Source organism: Sander lucioperca, chromosome 12 (genome assembly GCF_008315115.2).
Source record: "Sander lucioperca isolate FBNREF2018 chromosome 12, SLUC_FBN_1.2, whole genome shotgun sequence".
NCBI lineage: Eukaryota > Metazoa > Chordata > Actinopteri > Perciformes > Percidae > Sander > Sander lucioperca.
In genome coordinates, this window is record NC_050184.1 from 33,301,643 (window position 1) to 33,317,891 (window position 16,249).

Genomic DNA, 16,249 nt, shown 5'->3' on the forward strand with positions numbered 1-16,249 from the left:
TCTTGTCTCCCATTTCTGTTGCAACCAATGAGCAGGCTGTGCCTCATGCTGTCTTATGACGTTTTGAGATTTTTGACATACTAGGACTATCGCTCACATTTTTATTACATACTATGTTTATTAATTTTCATGACATGCCATACTATGACTTTTTAATCACATTTTTACGACATACTATACTATTACTTTTCGACGCTATACTAGATTTTTTTCAACATACTATGTTTTTGTGACTTTTTTTTATATTTTATTTTAACTTTATTTTAAACTTTTACAAAAAATAGAAAAAACCTGATGGGTATACAGCATCTGACATTGTTACATGAAGTAATAAAAGAAAGACAGAGGCTATATGAGAGTATATACAATAACCATAGTAGTCCAGCGCTTCCTGTCTCATGATACCGTCAGGAGTATAAATACAAAACAAAAAGAACAATTACACACACACACTCAAAAAAAAAAAAAAAGGCCCAGAGAGGAGAATCAAACCCTTCGTCAGTGCTGAAAAAAATACATAAAAGCCTGTTTTATATTTTGGTCATTTAGGTCTAATCAAGTAAAGCCAAAAATGGTTTCCATGCTTTCTCATAATAGTTTGGTGCATCCCCTCTGCTAAGGCGACTCTGTTCCATCCTAGAAACACAAACCATTTCGTTGAGACACCTCTTAAAGCAAGGAGATGATGGAGACTTCCAGTTGAGTAAAATCAATTTCTTGGCCGCTACCATGCCTGTTTTAAGTACCTGCTTACAGTGGGAAGGGAGGGTCGATGTCTTTTCAGAGGAGCTAAAGATTGCCAGGTTACAGTCTGATTGAATGTTTATTTTATATTGCTTAGAGAACCAATTAAATATGTCACTCCAAAAGTTGTCCAGTACTGGGCAGTACCAGAATAAATGTGAAAGTGAACCTTCGGCTCCGCCACATCTATCACACATGGGAGACACTGATTCAAATATTCTATTAAGTTTAGTTTTGGAATAATGCAGTCTATATATGACTTTAAATTGAATTAACCGATATCTAGAGTTTATAGAACACTTCTGTATACCGGACAGGCCCTCCTTCCAAAATTCCTCTGACAGTGGAACTCCCAGTTCTTTTGCCCATGCCTCCCTGAGATGACTGGTACCCCCTGGTGTCTCAAAGGCAGTGATAAAGTGGGAAATCAAGTGTTTGGAGTTTGGTTGTAAGAGAAGTGTATCATAAAAATTATAATTGTGTGGTCTATTTGGGAAATTAGAAACATGTTCCCTAACAAAATGTCTCACCTGTAAATATCTAGGGAGGTGATATCTAGCCTGGAGCATAGGGAAAGAAGCAAAATTGTTATCTATGTAAAAATCTGAAATGTAACGTAGGCCCCTCTCCCTCCAGTCCAAAAAAACCCCATCCGTCAATCCTGGTTTGAACTAGTGATTGCCTGTTATTGGGGCATTTACCGAAACATTTGGTAATCCAAGGAATTTTCTTATTTGATTCAATATCTTCAAAGAATTACTAAGTACATAATTGTAGCTAAATAACTTGTGAGACGGTTGTGCCTTTGAAAAGAGCAACGCTGGGAGTGAGGTTTGCGACACAGACGTGGATTCAATCTTTAGCCAGAGCGGAGAGGAACAGTCATCGTAAGGAGGACCCCACTGCCAGAAAATGAGAGCCCTTGCATTTGCAGCCCAGTAATAATGCCTAAAAACAGGGAGGCCGAGACCCCCACTTTTTAAATCCTTCTGCAGATGGGCTTTAGAAATACAAGGGGGTTTATCTGCCCAGACAAATGACAGGACGGCTAAATCCAGTTGTTTAAAAAAAGATAATGGCAAATAAATAGGTAGGTTTTGAAAAAGATACAAGAATCTTGGAAGTGCAACCATTTTAACAGCATTGATGCAGCCGATCATTGACAGAGGGAGCAACTTCCAGTTCCTAATATTAGCTTTTAGTTTATCCATCATATTCAAAAAATTCAATTTCAGTAAAAGTTTGGGGTTTCTGGAGATCTTGAGGCCAAGATACGTAATGTGGGTAGTAACTAATTTAAATGGCAAAGATTTCAAGAAAGTAGGACACATGTTTGTCAATGGCATGAACTCACATTTGTCCCAGTTTATTGTATACCCAGACAATTTACTAAATGATTTTATATAATTCAGAAGGTTGGGAACTGAGACCACTGGGTCTGATAAACAGATCAATAAATCATCAGCATACAGATTAACAAGGCTTTCCACATTACCAAACTTTACCCCATTAATACCTGGGTGACTCCTTATGCCTATTGCAAGTGGTTCCAAGGTAATATCAAAAAGAAGAGGAGAAAGAGGGTCGCCCTGCCTTACACCCCGCTTCAACTCAAAAGACTGGGATCTATCTGAATTAGTGAGAATAGAGGATACCGGTTTAAGATAAATTATGTTCACCCATTCAATGAAATTTTCCCCAAATCCAAATTGTTTTAGTGTCTTTAGCATGTAAGGCCATTCAATCTGATCGAATGCCTTCTGGGCATCAAGGGATAAAACAGCAGCCTGTGTATTCTTCCCATGCAATGAATTTAATGTATTTAAAAGCAAACGGACATTACTAAAAGAAAACCGACCCGGGATAAATCCAGTCTGATTAGGGTGTACAATTGTGGAAATGTGCCTACCTAATTTTGTCGCCAAGACTTTAGTTAGTATTTTTAAGTCACAGTTTAAGAGAGCAACAGGTCTGTAACTTGCCGGATCAACCTCTTCCCTTCCCCTTTGAAAAGCAAGCAGATATTCGCTTCATATAATGAACTGGGAAGCGTCTTATTTCTCATAGAATCGTTCACCATTCTCAGCATGAGCGGAACTATTTTGTCATGAAATGATTTATAAAATTCACAGCCAAAGCCATCTGGACCGGATGTTTTTCCCGAAGGAAAGGCTTGAATAGCATTCAAAAGGTCAGTTTTAGAAATTGGGGCCTTTTGGGGAACATTTAAATAAAAAAAAAGAGTTACAGAAATCTGCTTCAGTGGCCTTTCCTTATAGAAGTCCCTGAAGCAAACATTTATCTCTCTCGGAGTGGTTAGGAGTCTGCCTGATTTGGACTTTATCCTGTGAATGGCCTGTTTAGCCCTTTCGCCTCTAAGTTGGCTAGCTAACAGTTTCTCCGGTTTATCTCCAAGTTCAAAATATTTCTGTTTAATTTTCAATAAAAGACTACCAACACACTTATTAAGAATGGTATTGTACTCATATTTTAATTATAAGATCTTATTGTAATCAGTGGTTGAGAGGGAAGATCTATAGGCCTCTTCCAGTACTGGAAGCAATTTTTTCAATGTCCTTGAGGTGGCTGTTAAGTTCTCTTTTCTTGGCTGATTCAAATGAAATAATGTGGCCCCTCATAAATACTTTGAAGGCCTCTCCGTTATCATTTGTAACAAGAAATTCGTCTATACGTGCATTCATGTGCTCAATAAAAGACTGGTCTTCAAGAAGAAGAGGGTTGAGGCGCCAGCTATGTTTTGGAGAAGACTCGACCCGTTTTAACCACATGACCCAGCCCCTTTACATTCCATGAGACCAATGTAAGTTTATCATTTATACATGCTATCATCATCATTATCATTTATACATGCTATCGGATACTGACATCATCTCTGGGATAAAAGCAATCTGGTATCCTCTCAAAAGTGCACAAAACACTGGGGTGGTTTCTAGCTCACCCAGTTAGAGCGTTCACCCCATGTTGGCTGAGTCCTGCAGTGGCCCGGGTTCGAATCCGACCTGTGCCCCTTTGCTGCGTGTCTTCCCCCATCTCTCTCCCCCTTTCATGTCTATCCACTGTCACTGTCAATAAAGGGAAAAGCCACAAAAAATAATTCTTTAAAAGTGCACAATAAAACAAGACACATAAAGAACCTACCTTCTAACCTGAGGTAACACACTCAAACAAACCCATGAACCTGAACATGTCCCCTGTCCGCCCACAACATCTTCCCCAAACGAAGCACAGACATCCCTTCATTCCCGGGACCGCTACACGCACGGCTAAAACTTAGCCCGGCTCCTTTGCCTAGCATACCTGACCGAAGTCAGAGAAATCAAATTGACAGTCTCTCAAAATGTTGAACACATTTATCTAAATGAGAAAAGCAGCATCAAAATAGTACTATTAGCAGGGCCGGATTTACCACCGGGCCGATTGGGCCGGTGCCCGGGGGCCTCCGACCTCCGACACACTAACTGTGTGGCCTCATCCTTTTTTTCTTCTTTTTTTTTCTATTTAAAATGAAATTAAAATTAAATTAATTAATTAGTGTGTGTTTGTTGTTTTAGTTGCACACAAAAAAGTATCATGATCAGTTTTTTGGCTGTGACTGATGACTACGAGTCAGGTTACCGCGGAAACTGTTGATAACGGCAAGACAGGCGGTGGAGGATAGAGTGAAAGAGAGTAGAGGACATTGACAAAACAAACAACATGGATAAAAGACGGTGGAGCAGTGGAGCCACAAAACGGAAAGCTAAAAGGGAGAAGGATAGCAGAGAGGATTTAATTAGGAGTAATATTCCAACCATCGACTTTTTTCAAAAGTCGTCTCAATGCTAATAAAGAGCCTGGCGGCGCCTGCGGTGATGCTAGCAATGAGGAGTTTAGCACAACATCCAGCCTTGCTATTTCAGATCATAGACTGTATATTGACAGTCTATGTTTCAGATGAACAACATCACCACCCTGAGCATCAGCAGCACGACATGACAGAAAACCACAGCCCAGCTGGAGTGACAAACACCTGTTTAAACGGTCTCCGACTCCGCAGGCGCTTCGGAAGGGGCTGAAGGCGGCAGAGACCCGGCGGTACGTAGCTACATTACCACTTTGACAGCCTCAAAATGTAGGTCTATCTACTACTTTTTCCACTTATTAAAAACCCTGATTATTAAAGATACCCCGATCGGCGCCAAAGCCTTCCGAATCACCAACCCACCTAAATATTTTTTCAGATTTAGCTAGAGCCCAGCACCTCTGCTCTGTCCCCGTATGATATGTTGCTTTTTAAATCATGTAACGTTGTTGTATTAATAGACTGTTCATTTTTATGACCAGATACGCGGTCTAGGCGTATCAATGCATCATATGTGGGAGTCATTCTCTAGTTGAGGGTACTTTCACGTCATATTTCACATAATATTTTAAAAGTAGCCTATATCTTTTGTCTTTTTCCGTCAGTTCACTCCAGAGAATCGGTGAAGTATAGCTTTGTTGTTTTTAATGTTTTTAGAACCTTCCGCTGATTAAATCACTTAGGCCTATTCACAAGATGGTATGTTTTTTTTATTTGAATGTTATTACAGTATGTTGGTCTTTTTAGTTTGCTGTGTAAGACAGAATGTGGTCATTCATATCAGACAATCGGACAGGCATCTCTGCAACGCCAAAATCACCTAACTGTAGGTCTACATATTTAATACGGGTTTTGTCACCACCAAATATAATAATTTCTGCAGATAATGTAATACAAAAATGATAAACAAATAAAGTAGGCTATACTTCTTTCTCTAAAATGTAAAGTGTGCAAATATACATAAACCATAAGATAATACTGATACTGATACAGATTTTAAGGTGGAAGAAAGCAGTTCTGGTGATTTTGATGACATGCTTTTCGAAGAAGAGGTTGCTGTCAGAAATAACTCCTGATGTTGTGGATGTGTGAGGAGGGAGACAGTGCAGTTATAGATGGTGAAGCAAAAGTTGTGCGATGTTTTGAAGAGGAATTTGGGACCGATGATGATTGTGTCTGATTTGTCACAGCTAAGTTTGAGAAAGTTGGTTTGCATCCATGATTTAATTTCACTGAGGCCAATGGTCAAAGTGGAGTGAGTTGCAGTGGTGATGGATTTGGTGGAGATGTAGAGCTGAACAACATCGGTAATGGCGTTACATTGTCAGGTGTCATTACATATCAGGAAATTATGACATAGAATAAAATAGTTGCCATACATTAAGTTGTGCAACTTAACTTTGAGAACTACATTTCATGCTGAGAGTGAGCTGTATAGGCCTATGTATATATAAGTTATACGCAACCTATTTTCATTCATATATTTGAAACACAGCTCTGTTACACTTTAGGCTAGTTGATGTTGATCATCTGTTTCTCCGTGAACGGGAGAGACAGTGAGAGAGAGTAAAAGAGGTGCTCAATAATCAGCTGTTTTTCCGAAGTCAGCTCTTTAGGCTGTATTTACATAGATTTTAATCTGCTTTATTGCAATAAATTCTGTTGATTTTGTTCTGTGATAGTTTCAATTTTGTACTTTGTTTTATAGATATTTATAGAGTCACAATTAACATCACAAGAAATGAAGTTGGAGAAAGTGGTTTTGTTTTAAACTAAAGAAATACCCACAGCTTACTTTTACTGTTTCTAAAAATTTAGATGCTGTGCGAGTTTGGGCCATAAGTTCTGAGAGGGGGGGGGCCTCCAAGATTTTGTGCCCAGGGGCCTCTGCATTCTAAATCCGTGCCTGGCTATTAGCGCTCTGTGTATCCTTAGTGTATACGTATACACTAAGGGACCACAACAGCCTTAGGATCAATTATTTAAGTCAGTGTTCATAAAAGTCATTGCCTCACTCGGTGTGCTGAAAACCTTAAACCGATCCTTGTGTTTTATCCGGAGCCTCGCTGGGAAGAGTAGGGTGTGCTCCACCTTCAGCTCCCGTAGCATCCTCAGGACCTCGGTGTATTCACACCGCTGCCGCATCACCTCTGGTGTGTAGTCCGGGAAAATAAGCACCTTGTTGCCTTTGTACTCCAGTTGTCGTTCCCTCCGGAGGCGAAGTATGAGCTCCTTCTCCCGATAAAAGCGGACCCTGGCGATGATGGCGCGAGGCTTAGCTCCGACTGTGGGCGGCGGTCGCAGGGTCCGGTGCGCCCGGTCGATAACCACCGGTGACTGAAACCCGTCGTCGCCGAAAAGCTTCGGAATCAATGCCTCGATGAATTCTGTTGGCTTGCCCCCTTCTTCCTGCTCAGGTATGCCGATAATCTTAATATTACTGCGACACGACCGGCCTTCGAGGTCGTCCACTTTTAGTTTGAGCGCATCGTTCTCGTCTTTCAGGCTAGCGACCGTCTTCTCCAAGCAGGTCATGCGGTTCTCATGGACCAGCACTTGCTCTTCCACCGACTCTACCTTCTCCAATAGCTCCCTTTGAGAGCTTTGCACCTCCTGAAGTGTCTGCTCCAATTTATCAAACCTGCCGTTGATGTGGTCAAGGATCTTGCCGGAAACTTTCTCCCAGATTAACGGCAGCTGCTCTGTGTCGCTGTCGCTGTCGTCATGGCCTGGCGGGCTACCGTTAGGCTACTGTTAGCATTAGCGTTAGCAGAAGCTGAGGATGGTCGACTCGACGTTTTTGAACGGCTTCTTCGGCATATCGTTGCATACACTTAACTGGTTAAGCTCCTCGTGTGTAAAGTTATTCCCGAGGCTGATAAAATTAAATACGAGACTGTCAAAATAACAATTTTAAATATTGGCACGGAGGAGCCCCTGAAAGCACATCTACTCCATGCGCTGCTCACTAGCCGACCCCCATGTTTTTGTGACTTTTTAGACATACTATTGACTTTTGGTGACTACTATACTATGACATTTTATGACTTTCTTCGACATACTTTTATACTATGACTTTTGTGACTTTCTTCGACATACTAGACTAAGACTTTTTTCGACACACTATACTATACCTTTTCTCGACATACTATTGTCACAAAGTAGACATTTTAGGTCCTTTAAAGCCCCAGGCTTGATACACACACAGAGACGTTGCTTTTAGTTTTAAAAATGTTTTGTCATTGTTTGATAAGGAGATCCGCCTCTGGTGCGTTTGGAGATGTCATCAGTGTCTGTGTCAGGCAAGCATAGAAAACAACCAAAAGCAAAACATCACATATAAAGAAAACTAGCTGCCTGGCCACACTTTACACTTTATACTATGACGTTTTTAGACATACTATAGGATGACATTTTTGTGACTTTCTTTGATATGCTATACTATGATTTTTTTTGTGTGACTTTTTTTAACATAATATACTATGACTTTCTTTGACATACTAAACTATGACTTTTTTCGACATACTATTCTATGACTTTTTTGACAGACTATACTATGACTTTTTGGACATGCTATAATATCACTTTTTTCGACATGCTTTACTATCACGTTTTCGTGACTTTCTTCGACATACTATACTAAGTCTTTCTTCGTCATACTATACTATGTCTCTGTATGACTTTTCTCGACATACTATGCTGTGATTTTTTTGTGACACTTTTCGACATACTATACTATGACTTTTTATGACTATCTTCAACATACTATATGATTTTTTTCCGACATACTATGACTTTTTTCGACGTACTATACTATGACTTTTGACTTTTTGACATACTATACTAAGTCTTTTTTCGACATACTGTTATGCAACGTTTTTGTGACTTTTTCAAACAACATACACTATGACTTTTTTTGACATACTATATGATGATTTTTTTCCGACATACTATACAATTACTTTTTCATCCCTTTTTCGACATACCATAACATGACTTTTTTATCACTTTTTTCGACATACTGTAACATGACTTTTTTATCACTTTTTTCGACATATTATGACATTTTTTAGACATACTATACTATGACGTTTTTATCACTTTTTTCGACATACTACACTATGACGTTTTCATAACTTTTTTTTCGACATACTGTACTATACTATTACTTTTTTATCACTTTTTTTCAACATACTATGGTATGACTTTTATCACTTTTTTCGACATACTATGAACTTTTTATAACTTTTTTTGACATACTATAACATGACTTTTTCATCACTTTTTTGACATACTGTACTATGACTTTTTTATCACTTTTTTCGACATACTATTCTTTCTTTTTTATCACTTTTTTTCGACATACTATGACTTTTTACGACATACTATACTATCACTTTTTTATCACTTTTTTCGACATACTATACTATGTCTTTTTTATCGCTTTTTTCGACATACTATACTATGACTTTTTATCACTTTTTTCGACATACTATACTATGACTATTCTGTCACTTTTATCGACATACTATACTATGACTTTTTTTCAACATACTATGCTATGACTTTTTTATCACTTTTTTCGACATACTATAGTATAGTATGTCGAAAAAAAGTGATAAAAATGTCATAGTGTAGTTTGTAGAAAAAAGTCATAGTATAGTTACTATACTATGACTTTTTTAGACATACTTATACGATGACATTTTCATCACTTTTTCGACATACTATACTATGACTTTTTTATCACTTTTTTCGACATACTATACTATGACTTTTTATCAGTTTTTTCGACATACTATACTATGACTTTTTATCACATTTTTCGACATACTATACTATGACTTTTTAATCACTTTTTTCAACATACTATACTATGACTTTTCTGTCAATTTTTTCGACATACTATACTATGACTTTTTTCAACATACTATGCTAAGACTTTTTTATCACTTTTTTTCGACATACTATACTATGACTTTTTTTCGACATACTACAACTATGACATTTTTATCACTTTTTTCGACATACTATTCTTTGTCTTTTTTATCACTTTTTTCGACATATGACTTTTTTTCGACATACTATACTATGACTTTTTTTGACATACTTATACTATGTCTTTTTTATCACTTTTTCGACATACTGTGTCTTTTTTATCACTTTTTCGACATACTATACTATGACTTTTTTCAACATACTATGCTAAGACTTTTTTATCACTTTTTTTCGACATACTACACTATGACATTTTTATAAAAATTTTTTCGATGTACTCTACTATACTATTATTTTTTATCACTTTTTTCGACATACTATTCTTTGTCTTTTTTATCACTTTTTTCGACATACTATACTATGACTTTTTACGACATACTTACACTATGACTTTTTTGGACATACTACACTATTCAATTCAATTCAATTTTTCAATTCAATTTTATTTATAGTATCAAATCATAACAAGAGATATCTCGAGACACTTTACAGATAGAGTAGGTCTAGACCAAACTCTGTACTTTACGAAGCCCCAACTATTACAGTGGTTGCCTCAAGAGCAAGCATTAGCAGTAGCTATTGCGACAGTGGCAAGGAAAAACTCCCTTTTTTTGTTAGGAAGAAACCTCGGACAGACCCAGACTCTTGGTAGGCGGTGTCTGACGGCACCAGTTGGGGGAGTGGTGAATGGTGGCAATAATAGTCATAATAAAGATAGTGAAGCAGTGATCACAATGGTAGTCATAGTAGTTCATGTCATAGTAGGGCACAGCAGGGCGTTACGGGGTGTAGTGTGGCACAGCAGCCTGGGTGGACGCGGTTGGACGCGGCAGGACGCAGTCGGACACTGCGGGGAAACGCAGAGCGTAGCAGGGTGTAGTAAGTCCATAGCGTCAGCTGCACCCAGGACCCCGGTGTAGGTGCCACCCAATTCCAAGGCGATGTTCTGGGTGAAGAAGAAGCAAAGGGACTCCGGGGAGAAAACTCCCCAGAGCTAGGTTAGTAACAGGCATTTCTGGGACTAAGATGCACACAAAAGGAGACAAGTGAAAAGAGAGAAGAGGGAGCGGCTCATTGTGTCCTTGGAAAGAGCTTCCCACAGCAGTCTAGAGTTATAATAGTATAACTAAGAGAGGCAGGCTAAAGAGAGGGGCCCTGGACCGGGCTCGTACTCTCCCCTGCCGGAACGGGCTTGTACTTCCTGCCTCCCTCTACTCTACTCTACTATGCTGCAACTCCTCACTCCCTAACTATAAGCTTTATCAAAGATGATGGTTTTCAGTTTATTCTTAAATGTGGCGACGGTGTCAGCCCCCCGAACCCAAGTTGGGAGCTGGTTCCACAGGAGAGGAGCCTGGTAGCTGAAGGCTCTGGCTCCCATTCTACTTTTAGAGACTCTAGGAACCACAAGTAGCTCTGAGTTCTGGGAGCGCAGTGCTCTAGTGGGACAATAAGGTACTAAAAGCTCTTCTATGTATGATGGTGCTTGACCATTTAGTGCTTTGTAGGTCAGGAGAAGGATTTTAAATTCAATCCTGGATTTTACAGGAAGCCAATGCAGAGAAGCTAATACAGGAGAAATGTGATCTCTTTTGTTAGTTCTTGTCAGAACACGTGCTGCAGCATTCTGGATCAGTTGGAGGGTCTTGAGGGACTTATTTGAGCAGCCTGATAGTAAAGAATTACAGTAGTCCAGCCGGGAAGTTACGAATGCATGGACTAGTTTTTCAGCATCGTTTTGAGACAGGATGTTCCTGATTTTGGCAATGTTACGAAGATGGAAAAAGGCTGTTCTTGAGGTTTGTTTTAAGTGGGCGTTAAAGGATAGATCCTGGTCAAAAATGACTCCTAGATTTCTGACAGTAGTGCTGGAGGCCAGGGCAATACCATCTAGGGTAGCTATATATTTAGATAATGAAGTTCGGTGGTGCTTGGGTCCCAGCACAATAACTTCCGTTTTGTTTGAGTTCAACATCAGAAAATTGTGGGTCATCCAGGATTTTATATCTTTAATGCACGCTTGAAGTTTAGCTAACTGACCGCTTTCGTCTGGCTTGATTGACAGATATAATTGGGTGTCGTCTGCGTAACAGTGGAAGTTAATTGAGTGTTTCCTAATAATATTGCCTAGAGGAAGCATATATAAAGAGAATAGAATTGGTCCAAGCACTGAGCCTTGAGGAACGCCATGGCTAACTTTAGCGTATTTGGATGGTTTATCGTTAATATTAACAAATTGGGATCGCTCAGAAAAATAGGACTTAAACAACTATGACTTTTTATCACTTTTTTCGACATACTATACTATGACTTTTTATCACTTTTTCCGACATACTATACTATGACTTTTTTTCGACATACTTTTTATCACTTTTTTCGACATACTATACTATGTCTTTTCTGTCACTTTTTTCGACATACTTTTTTTCAATATACTTTTTAACACTTTTTTAGACATACTATACTATGACTTTTCTGTCACTTTTTTCGACATACTATACTATGACTTTTCTGTCACTTTTTTCGACATACTATACTATGACTTTTTTCAACATACTATGCTATAACTTTTTATCACTTTTTTCGACATACTATACTATGACTTTTTTCGACATACTACACTATGACATTTTTATCACTTTTTTTCGACATACTGTACTATACGATTATTTTTTATCACTTTTTTTCGACATACTGACTTTTTACGACATACTATACTATGACTTTTTTATCACTTTTTTCGACATACTATACTATGTCTTTTTTATCGCTTTTTTCGACATACTATACTATGACTTTTTATCACTTTTTTCGACATACTATACAATGACTTTTTTTCGACATACTTTTTATCACTTTTTTAGACATACTATACTATGACTTTTCTGTCACTTTTTTCGACATACTATACTATGACTTTTTTCAACATACTATGCTATAACTTTTTATCACTTTTTTCGACATACTATACTATGACTTTTTTCGACATACTACACTATGACATTTTTATCACTTTTTTTCGACATACTGTACTATACGATTATTTTTTATCACTTTTTTTCGACATACTATGACTTTTTACGACATACTATACTATGACTTTTTTATCACTTTTTTCGACATACTATACTATGTCTTTTTTATCGCTTTTTTCGACATACTATACTATGACTTTTTATCACTTTTTTTGACATACTATACAATGACTATTCTGTCACTTTTATCGACATACTATACTATGACTTTTTTTCAACATACTATGCTATGACTTTTTTATCACTTTTTTCGACATACTATACTATGACTTTTTTCTACAAACTACACTATGACATTTTTATCACTTTTTTTTGACATACTGTACTATACTATTATTTTTTATCACTTTTTTTCGCCATACTATACATTGTCTTTTTTATCACTTTTTTCGACATACTATACTATGACTTTTTTTCGACATACTATACTATGACTTTTTACGACATACTTACACTATGACTTTTTTCGACATACTACACTATGACTTTTTTTCACTCTTTTCGACGCACTATACTATGACTTTTTTTCGACATACTATACTATGACTTTTTTTCGACATACTATACTATGACATTTTTGTCACTTTTTTTCAACATACTATGCTATGACTTTTATCACTTTTTCGACATACTATAACAGTACTTTTTTAGACATACTTATACGATGACTTTTTTATCACTTTTTCGACATACTATACTGACTTTTTTATCACTTTTTTCGACATACTCTGCTGTCTTTTTTATCACTTTTTTCAACATACTATACTATGACTTTTTTTCGACATACTACACTATGACATTTTTATCAATTTTTTTTCAACATACTGTACTACGCTATTATTTTTTATCACTTTTTTCGACATACTATTCTTTGTCTTTTTTATCACTTTTTTCGACATACTATGACTTTTTTTCGACATACTATACTATGACTTTTTACGACATACTTACACTATGACTTTTTTCGACATACTATACTATGACTTTTTTTCGACATACTATACTTTGTCTTTTTTATCACTTTTTTCGACATACTATACTATGACTTTTTTAGACATACTTATACGATGACTTTTTTATCACTTTTTCGACATACTATACTGACTTTTTTATCACTTTTTTCGACATACTATACTATGTCTTTTTTATCACTTTTTTCGACATACTATACTATGACTTTTTATCACTTTTTTCGACATACTATACTATGACTTTTTATCACTTTTTTCGACATACTGTACTATGACTTTTTTTCGACATACTATACTATGACTTTTTATCACTTTTTTCGACATACTATACTATGACTATTCTGTCACTTTTATTGACATACTATACTATGACTTTTTTTCAACATACTATGCTATGACTTTTTTATCACTTTTTTCGACATACTATACTATGACTTTTTTCGACATACTACACTATGACATTTTTATCACGTTTTTTCGACATACTGTACTATACTATTATTTTTTATCACTTTTTTTCCCCATACTATACATTGTCTTTTTTATCACTTTTTTCGACATACTATACTATGTCTTTTTTATCACTTTTTTTGACATACTATACTATGACTTTTTATCACTTTTTTCGACATACTATACTATGACTTTTTATCACTTTTTTCGACATACTGTACTATGACTTTTTTTCGACATACTATACTATGACTTTTTATCACTTTTTTCGACATACTATACTATGACTATTCTGTCACTTTTATCGACATACTATACTATGACTTTTTTTCAACATACTATGCTATGACTTTTTTATCACTTTTTTCGACATACTATACTATGACTTTTTTCGACATACTACACTATGACATTTTTATCACGTTTTTTCGACATACTGTACTATACTATTATTTTTTATCACTTTTTTCGACATACTATTCTTTGTCTTTTTTATCACTTTTTTCGACATACTATGACTTTTTTTCGACATACTATACTATGACTTTTTACGACATACTTACACTATGACTTTTTTCGACATACTATACTATGACTTTTTTTCGACATACTATACTTTGTCTTTTTTATCACTTTTTTCGACATACTATACTATGACTTTTTTAGACATACTTATACGATGACTTTTTTATCACTTTTTCGACATACTATACTGACTTTTTTATCACTTTTTTCGACATACTATACTATGTCTTTTTTATCACTTTTTTCGACATACTATACTATGACTTTTTATCACTTTTTTCGACATACTATACTATGACTTTTTATCACTTTTTTCGACATACTGTACTATGACTTTTTTTCGACATACTATACTATGACTTTTTATCACTTTTTTCGACATACTATACTATGACTATTCTGTCACTTTTATTGACATACTATACTATGACTTTTTTTCAACATACTATGCTATGACTTTTTTATCACTTTTTTCGACATACTATACTATGACTTTTTTCGACATACTACACTATGACATTTTTATCACGTTTTTTCGACATACTGTACTATACTATTATTTTTTATCACTTTTTTTCGCCATACTATACATTGTCTTTTTTATCACTTTTTTCGACATACTATACTATGACTTTTTTTCAACATACTATACTATGTCTTTTTTATCACTTTTTTTGACATACTATACTATGACTTTTTATCACTTTTTTCGACATACTATACTATGACTTTTTATCACTTTTTTCGACATACTGTACTATGACTTTTTTTCGACATACTATACTATGACTTTTTATCACTTTTTTCGACATACTATACTATGACTATTCTGTCACTTTTATCGACATACTATACTATGACTTTTTTTCAACATACTATGCTATGACTTTTTTATCACTTTTTTCGACATACTATACTATGACTTTTTTCGACATACTACACTATGACATTTTTATCACGTTTTTTCGACATACTGTACTATACTATTATTTTTTATCACTTTTTTTCGCCATACTATACATTGTCTTTATCACTTTTTTCGACATACTATACTATGACTTTTTTTCGACATACTATACTTTGTTTTTTTTATCACTTTTTTCGACATACTATACTATGACTTTTTTTCGACATACTATACTTTGTCTTTTTTATCACTTTTTTCGACATACTATACAATGACTTTTTATCACTTTTTTTGACATACTATACTATGACTTTTTATCACATTTTTCGACATACTATACTATGACTTTTTATCACTTTTTCCGACATACTATACTATGACTTTTTTTCGACATACTATACTATGACTTTTTTTCGACATACTATACTATGACATTTTTATCAATTTTTTTTCGACATACTGTACTATACTATTATTTTTTATCACTTTTTTCGACATGATGGTCCCCTCTCCGGGAACCATCACCTTATCGTGGTGAAGAGGTTTGTGTGTCCCTATGAACCTGAGGGCTGTGTTGTCTGGAGCTTTGTGCTCCTGGTAGGGTCTCCCAAGGCAAAGTGGTCTCAGGTGAGGGGCCAGACAAAGAATGGTTCAAAAACCCTATGAAAAAACGAGGTAGAGATGATGTGACCCTGCCCGGAGGAAGCCCGGGGTCCTCCGTTCGGCCTGCTTGGAGACCTTGAATGGAGTCCTG